Genomic DNA, 8,527 nt, shown 5'->3' on the forward strand with positions numbered 1-8,527 from the left:
TTCGATTCCCGTCCAGGGCACATAGGAGAAGCGCCCATTTGCTTCTCCACCCCCTCCCCTCCTTCCTCTCTGTCTCTCTCTTCCCCTCCCGCAGCCAAGGCTCCACTGGAGCAAAGATGGCCCGGGCGCTGGGGATGGCTCCTTGGCCTCTGCCCCAGGCGCTAGAGTGGCTCTGGTCACGGTGGAGCGACGCCCCGGAGGGGCAGAGCATCGCCCCCTGGTGGGCAGAGCATCGCCCCTGGTGAGCATGCCGGGTGGATCCCGGTCAGGCGCATGCAAGAGTCTGTCTGACTGTCTCTCCCCATTTCCAGCTTCAGAAAAATACAAAAAAAAAAAAAAAAAGTGAACTTATTCACTCATTGAAAGAATAAAGTAAGTGGGTCTTGAACATTTTTTGTTCTCCAGATGTTTCAATCAATCTGGGAGCTACCATAAAGGAGCTGTATGCTTGAAGTGTTTTTCAGCAAATAGAGCCCCACAGAAACTCACTAGAAAGTATGCATTTATTTATAAAAACCATGGCCAACACATTACCACTTATAAAATATCATCCATAGTGATTTTTATCTTCATTGTCTTTTCAGGTACATGTTATTCTTTTTTTCCTATTCAATTTATTGATTTCAGAGAGACAGAGGGAGAGAGAAAGAGAAGCATTCATTTGTTGTTCCACTTAGTTGGGCATTTATTGGTCACTTCCCATATATGCCCTGACCGGGGATCAAACCCTCAATCTTGGTGTTTTGAGATGATGCCCTAACTGACTGAGTTAACCAGCCAGAGCTAATATTATTCTTATTATATTTTATAGACAAGGAAACTAACATAGAAATGTTAAGTAATTTCAGAAAGGTAACATCCATAGCTAATAAAAGGCAGAACTGGGATTCCAATCCTGACTATACATGTTTCATATCCTATACCGATATCTTTTTTTTTAATTTATTTTATTTTATTTTTTTACAGAGACAGTGAGTTAGAGAGAAGGATAAATAGGGACAGACAGACAGAAACAGAGAGAAATGAGAAGCATCAATCATTAGTTTTTCGTTGCGTGTTGCAACACCTTAGTTGTTCATTGATTGCTTTCTCATATGTGCCTTGACCGCGGGCCTTCAGCAGACCGAGTAACCCCTTGCTGGAGCCAGTGACCTTGGGTTCAAGCTGGTGGGCTTTTTGCTCAAACCAGATGAGCCCGTGCTCAAGCTGGCGACCTCGGGGTCTCGAACCTGGGTCCTCGGCATCCCAGTCCGACACTCTATTCACTGCGCCACCGCCTGGTCAGGCTATACCGATATCTTTTTCCTACACTACTCAAATTTTGGATATCAGGGAGATAATTTTCTATCCTTTGGGTGAGGGGGAGGGGAGGTTGAAGTATACAAAGGTGAAGAAGCCCCAGCAATATGGTATATGCCCAAGACCCCACACGGACACTCAGGGGACCTGACCTGGATGCTCTGTGACAGGAGAAGTCAGCAAGAACCCTAGCTTCATGTAAACAATAAGTGGTCTTGGCACTCAGGCAGAGAACATGCTTCGGATGTGTCCCAAGAGCCAGACAGAGATGTGTCGGGGGGCAAACTAGGACAAGAGCCAGGCAGACTGCTAGGTCCGTGAGGAAAGAAACATTTGTGTCAGGCAATGTACTAAAAACTTCACATTTATTATCACATTTAAGCCCACAACCAATGAGGCACAGGTAGGGCACTGTTACTCCCATTTAGTTTCAGAGACAGAAAGAATGACCTGTCCAAGATCAAACAAGTGGTCTCTACCACGACACGCAATATCTGTGAGAGTATACACATTGGCCTAAAGAGATAGGAAGGAATTTGCTGGACCACATAGACTGTGTTTTCCTCAATCACAGGTCCAGGTTCCAGGGTGCCCTGGGAGGTTCTGAGCTAACCGGGAGCTGATGCACAATCAGTACAGACCAGGGCCACAAGAGAGCGCTGACCTCGGTTTCAAAGACCTGAGATGTAGGTTCTTTCAACTCAAAAGAGAGATCCAGGAGGGCTGACTCCCCTGGTCTAGTGTGCAAGCCGAACACTGTGAGGAAGAGACTCCGCTCTGCTAAGACTGTAAGTACAGGAGGATGGGAAGTCTGTACTGGGATCCCAGCCATGCCTTTGTCTTAGTACTGTATTACTCCACGTGTAAGATGCTCCCGTGTATAAGATGCACCCTAATTTGGGGGCCCGGAATTTGAAAAAAATGTATTACATAAAGTTATTGAACTCAAGTTTTATTCATCATAAAATTCATACAACTCCTCATCACTGTCAAAATTCCTATCCATTAGCAGGTCTTCATCTGTGTCTGATGACAAATCATTGTCTTCAACAATGAGTGCAAAAACAAGCACGAAAAAGTGGGAAATACAAGTAAAAAAATCTATAACCACTGCATAAGATGCACCCAGTTTTTAGATCCCAAATTTTTCAAAAAAAGGTGCATACATAGAAAAATATGGTATTTCCTCAATGTATTTGAGCCTCCTTTTCTCCATGAATTCTGTAGGTGTGCTGGCGTTTTAACAGGTGGTCCAAGAGGAAAAGGGAAAAAGCCAGATACATCTCTCTACACATCTGATAGCAAAGTGCACCCATGCAAAGTGTACACACGAAAACTAGTAAGGATACAAAAATCTGAACACAATTAAAAATTTGACTTAATTGATGTATATAGATGTATGTAGAACATAACATCCACTGACAAAATGCATATTATATTCAAGTACACATGAAATTGATTAAAGTCCACTACATAATAGTCTGTAACAAATGTTCCAATAAATTTCAAAGCATTTAAATCATTCAGAGTATTCAGAGTAAAATTCTTAACTATAGTACAATTAAACTGAACATATCAATAACAAAACAAAAAAACTAAAAATTTCCAATTGGCTGGAAATTAAACAGTAACTTTTAAATAATCCAGAAGTCAAGGAAAGAAATACAAATTTTTTTTTTTTTTTCCTGAAGCTGGAAACGGGGAGAGACAGTCAGACAGACTCCCGCATGCGCCCAACCGGGATCCACCCGGCACGCCCACCAGGGGCGACGCTCTGCCCACCAGGGGGCAATGCTCTGCCCCTCTGGGGCATCGCTCTGCCGCGACCAGAGCCACTCTAGCGCCTGGGGCAGAGGCCAAGGAGCCATCCCCAGCGCCCGGGCCATCTTTGCTCCAATGGAGCCTTGGCTGCGGGAGGGGAAGAGAGAGACAGAGAGGAAGGCGCGGCGGAGGAGTGGAGAAGCAAATGGGCGCTTCTCCTATGTGCCCTGGCCGGGAATCGAACCCAGGTCCCCCGCACGCCAGGCCGACGCTCTACCGCTGAGCCAACCAGCCAGGGCCCAAAATTTAAAAAAAGAAAGAAAAAGAAAAAAACAACAACAAAAAGAAATACATCAGAAATTATAAAATATCTCAAATTGAATAATAATAAAGATATCACATATCAAAATTTGTGTAACTCAGCTAAAACAGTGCTTAGAAGCAAATGTATAGCCTGAAATGCATAAATTAGGGGGAAAAGGCTAAAAAAATCTAAAATAATATAAGTTTCTATCTCAAAAACTAATAAAAAACAACTAAATAAGAGAGAAAATAGAAAATAAGAGCAGAAACCTATGAAACAGTAAGAGAGGAAAAATCAATAAAGCCAAGAGTTGGTTCAATGATTAATAAACCCTGATAAGACTGATCAAGAAAAGAGAAAAGAAAACATATACCGACAAAATGCCAATGTCAGGACTAACAAGGGGAAGCCACACAGATTCTATAAACATTAAGAGATAATATGAGAATATTGTAAACAACTTTAAATCAATATAGTTTGCAATTTGGATAAATTGGACAACTTCCTCACAAAATTTACCAAAAAAAAAAAAATTTAATTCAAAAATTGTGATATCTTTTTAAGAAATTGTATTTGACATTTATTTTAATTTTTTAATTTAGATTTTATTTATTGATTTTTTGGAGAGAGGGGGAAGAGAGAGAGAAAGAGAAGGAGAGTGAGAAAGAGGGGGGAGAAGGAGGAAGCATCTACTTATAGTGGTTGCTTCCTGTATGTGTCTTGACCTGGCAAGCCTATAGATTTGAACCAGCAACCTCAATGTTCCAGTCAACACTTCATCCACTGTACCACCATAGGTCAGGCTTGTATTTGGCATTTAAATTTTCAAACAATTCAGGCCATGACAAAGTAACTAGTACTGGACTAACCCTTCTGCCATAAATAACTATAAAACTAGACAAAATGGCCCTGGTCAGTTGGCTCAGTGGTAGAGCGTCGGCCTAGCATGCGGAGGACCCGGGTTCGATTCCCGGCCAGGGCACACAGGAGAAGCGCCCATCTGCTTCTCCACCCCTCCGCCACGCCTTCCTCTCTGTCTCTCTCTTCCCCTCCCGCAGCCAAGGCTCCATTGGAGCAAAGATGGCCCGGGCGCTGGGGATGGCTCCTTGGCCTCTGCCCCAGGCGCTAGAGTGGCTCCGACGCCCCTTGGTGGGCAGAGCGTCACCCCCTGGTGGGCAGAGCGTCGCCCCTGGTGGGCGTGCCGGGTGGATCCCGGTTGGGCGCATGCAGGAGTCTGTCTGACTGTCTCTCCCCGTTTCTAGCTTCAGAAAAATACAAAAAAAAAAAAAAATAGAATGCTCTAAAATCAGAAAATTCAATGAATAAGATAGAACTCTTAGAAATTAAAAATATGATCACTGAAAATAATTTCAGTAGAAGGATCAGTAGGTCAGAAAATACATTCCAGAGCATTTGAGATCTTGCTCCCTGATATATATCTTTAGTTTGGCTTAAATAAACTCTTATAAAAATTAATATATTATAAATAAAATATAATATATTAAAAAGACAACAAAAGAGAAAATGTAAGACCTATAGAGGATCAATCTGGAACATCTGATTAATAGAAGTTCTAGAAACTGGGCACAAAAACATATTGAGGGTGGTAGGGAAAGGTTATATGCTCAAAAATAAAACAAGACAATTTCCTAGAGCTGAAGAATATCTAAGATCCCAGAAAAAAAAAAACAAATTAAAAATAATTCCACAAAGGCATACATACATCATCATCATGCAAGTTTAAGATGCTGGGTATCAAAGACTATCAAAAGATTCCATTGAAAGTGTTAAAAATAAATAAAGGAAACCTCATTTAAAATATAGTCAAGAAGTCTTCAAGGGGAGCTCTCATACACAGCCACCCAGACCCCAAATAAGAGGACATACCACAGCAGGAGGAAGAGAAAATTTCTTCCCATCCAGCAAAACACCTGAAGGGTCACTGAAACTTCTTGGGCTACTTGCCTTTGGTTTGGGCGCTGGTTTTAGCCCAGCCAATGAGAAACTACCACTGTCAGCCAATGAGAAGCTGGCACTGCCTTGAACTCTTCAGACAGCCCCTCTCAACTTTCTCTTTTTCCCCTATGAAAGCAAGCCTCTTTCCGCAGTTCTACTGTCTGTAGTTTGACATACCATATTTCCCCATGTATAAGATGCACATTTTTTTGAAAAATTTGGGGTCTAAAAACTGGGTGCATCTTATACAGTGGTTGTAGAAGTGTAGCATTTCAAATGCCACAGATGGAACTGAGGACGAGGCAATATATGAAGACAGTGATACATCATCCGACACAGGTGAGGACAAGCTAAATGAATGGGAGTTTTGACAGTGATGAGGAGTTGTATGAATTTTATGATGAATAAAACTTGAGTTCAATAACTTTATGTAATACATTTTTTTTTTTCAAATTTTGGGCCCCCAAATTAAGGTGCGTCTTATACATGGGATTGTCTTATACATGGGAAAATACAGTAGGTTGCTTGTCTTGAATTGCAATTCTTCTGTTAGTTCCAACTAAACTCGTTTTTCTGGTAAAATAAATAGCTTATTTGTTTTTTACAGTCAATAGGAGATGTAAACACTCTAATATGTCACATGCGAAGGACCAAGAGTCAAGCAAGGTTCTGTTTTTATCAGAGAGGTGAACACTGGGAGCCCCTGAAGGAGTGTGCCTCACAGTGGAAGCCTTGGCCACGAGCAGCAGGGCCTGCCCCCAGGAAGGCCCTTATACTTTGCTTAATACCATAGTTAGTGGCATATCTTCTTTTTTCACAAGAAAGTGAGTTACCCATGAATAAGAACACCAACTTATTTATCTATCCCCCTCTCTTTATTTCTAAAGTCCTACAAGGAAGAGACGAATTTCTTTTAAATAAGTTCTAGTAGGTCTCTCTCAATTTCATTATTTCCGTCCCATTTTCTGTGCCTTTCTTTCTCTGTTCCCTTGTTCATGCTGGAGGCGCTGACAGAGACCTCATTGTATTAGGGCAGGAGTTATCAAATAAACAGAGCCCAGTCCTGGGTTCCAGGAGTTCACAGCTGTGAGGAGAGAGACTATGTGCAGGACCTCCTGGGAGCCTGGCAGTCTTCCTCTCCCAATTACAGCACAGAATTCAGACACACCTACACAATAGTTTAATGTTAACTGTTCTTAGACTTGAGTTAAATATAAACTAACTTTTCTGTTTATGTAGTTTAAACATTTAACCGGTTTTTACTTACAGAATTTTCTAAAGGGTCAGTGGCTCCTGAGGGAAGAAGTTTCCTCCTCTGTATAATTAAATTTAAAAGCAAATGTAGACCAGCCTTGAAAGTTTCCTGGGCAGACAAGACCAGCTTAGTCATTAATTTAGCTTAATTCCCAATCCCTGGGGAGCATGCCTTTTCACCGTAGAAGCTGTGTTGTAACAGTGTTCCTCTGAGTCTTATTCTATGTTGTGGTTTGAGTACTCCCTCCGGGTTTGCAAACTTTGTGTGTGCACAATAAGTTTTTACAATTACTACTACGTCAGTGGTTCATTGGTTTTACTTTGGCTATTTCTGAACCTTTGACAGTATAATCCAGGTAGAATTCATATGTACCCTCCAACTGCTGTATCCACTCCTCCACCTGTGAGTTGTCCCTTGAAAGGTAGAGGCCACAGCATGCACAGGATGACTTATCAGCACACCTGGGCCTGAGGATAACAGAGGAGAGTGGTCCAGAGACCCTGAGGGCATTGAAAGTGGGACTGGGAGCCTGAAACGCTTCAAAAACACTTCCCAGAGGAGCAACTCCCTCTAGTGGCCATAAGTGGAACCTCAGCCAAGGAAATGCCAAGCTGAGGAATGTTTTTCCCACACACATCCCGAAGACACTGGACCACCTTTTCAGAATCCGTCCTGTGGAAGAGGCACAGGTCACCTCCATTTGTACAAATTTCCCTGGGTCCTGGGTGTAACTTACGTGTGTACTGGACTCCCCCTGTTTGTACCAGACCAGAGCCTTCATTCGGGCCTGTTCTGTGGAGGCAGCTGCTTCCTTCCCAGCTTGTTTGTGTATGAGACCTCGATAATGAAGACTAAGCTTCAGCATCCCCCCTTGCACACGTCCCTTCTAGGGTCAGGAAAGAGGCCTTACCAAAATGTTTATATGGACCGATATTTATGCAAAACCTGCAAACAAAGAAAAGAAAATGTCAAAAAAATTGTCTTTCCTAAAGAGGCTTCCACAAATTGTATAAGATTTAGACCACACAAAGTCTGTATCTGAGCCTGAGGATGACATGGGGGTCACTCAGTCCAGAGCTCTCTGGACAGTTTTTTTACCTCAATTGTCCAGTCCCTAACCCCACTTCACCCACCACGCCCCCAGAAGCTCCACAGAGGACTTCGGGGGAGCAGTCTGTGCAGAGGTCAAGAACACAGGTGAGCAGGTCAGACAGAGCTAGCCCTACATCCCGGCTCTGTCTCTAGGCACACTACTCGGCTGTGCCTCTTTCTTTATCTGAAAAACAGAGATGGTAATGGTACATACCCTTTGCCCTGCTGTGAGAACAGAATCAGATAATGCGTGGTAAAACCTCTGTGTGGTGCCTGTCCTACAGGAGGCACTCCAGGAATAAAGGCTGTGGGAAGGTTTAGACATAGATAACCCAGCCTGAGAATTAGTATACCGCTAACTTAAATTCAACTTTATGTGTTAAGTGGAATCAAATACAATTGCTAATTCTCACTGTTTCTTGATCTGCAAAAAATGGCAGTTCCACATGATCCCCCCAATGGAACAAATGGCAATAATTAGCTGGGGCACGGGTCATTGGGAGGGGCCCTCAGTCCCTCTCATGGTGGAGCTGGGCTTTGCCTAGAGAGGCTAAAGGAGGTAGTTGAATCCTTGCTCTCTCCTCCCTCCAGAAGCCCTGTTCTGTGACTATAAAACCCTCTGATATAAAATAAATAAGACATGGGGATGTAATATACAGCATGGTGACTATAATTAATAATACTGGGCCTGACCTGTGATGGTGCAGTGGATAAAGCGTCGACCTGGAAATGCTGAGGTCACCGGTTCGAAACCCTGGGCTTGCCTGGTCAGGGCACATATGGGAGTTGATGCTTCCTGCTCCTCTCCCTTCTCTCTCTCTGTCTCTCTTTCCTCTCCCTCTCTTTCTCCTTTCTAAAAT

At 43.0% G+C, this 8,527-nt stretch overlaps 1 non-coding gene across 1 annotated transcript; it reads left to right on the forward strand.

Annotated features, from left to right (window-relative positions):
* The first annotated feature begins 4,270 nt into the window (after positions 1 to 4,270).
* Positions 4,271 to 4,346, forward strand: TRNAA-AGC (transfer RNA alanine (anticodon AGC)). The gene has a single exon. It is a non-coding gene; the product is annotated as a tRNA-Ala (tRNA).
* Positions 4,347 to 8,527: the final 4,181 nt, after the last annotated feature.

The sequence above is a fragment of the Saccopteryx leptura genome, chromosome 8 (assembly GCF_036850995.1).
Source record: "Saccopteryx leptura isolate mSacLep1 chromosome 8, mSacLep1_pri_phased_curated, whole genome shotgun sequence".
NCBI lineage: Eukaryota > Metazoa > Chordata > Mammalia > Chiroptera > Emballonuridae > Saccopteryx > Saccopteryx leptura.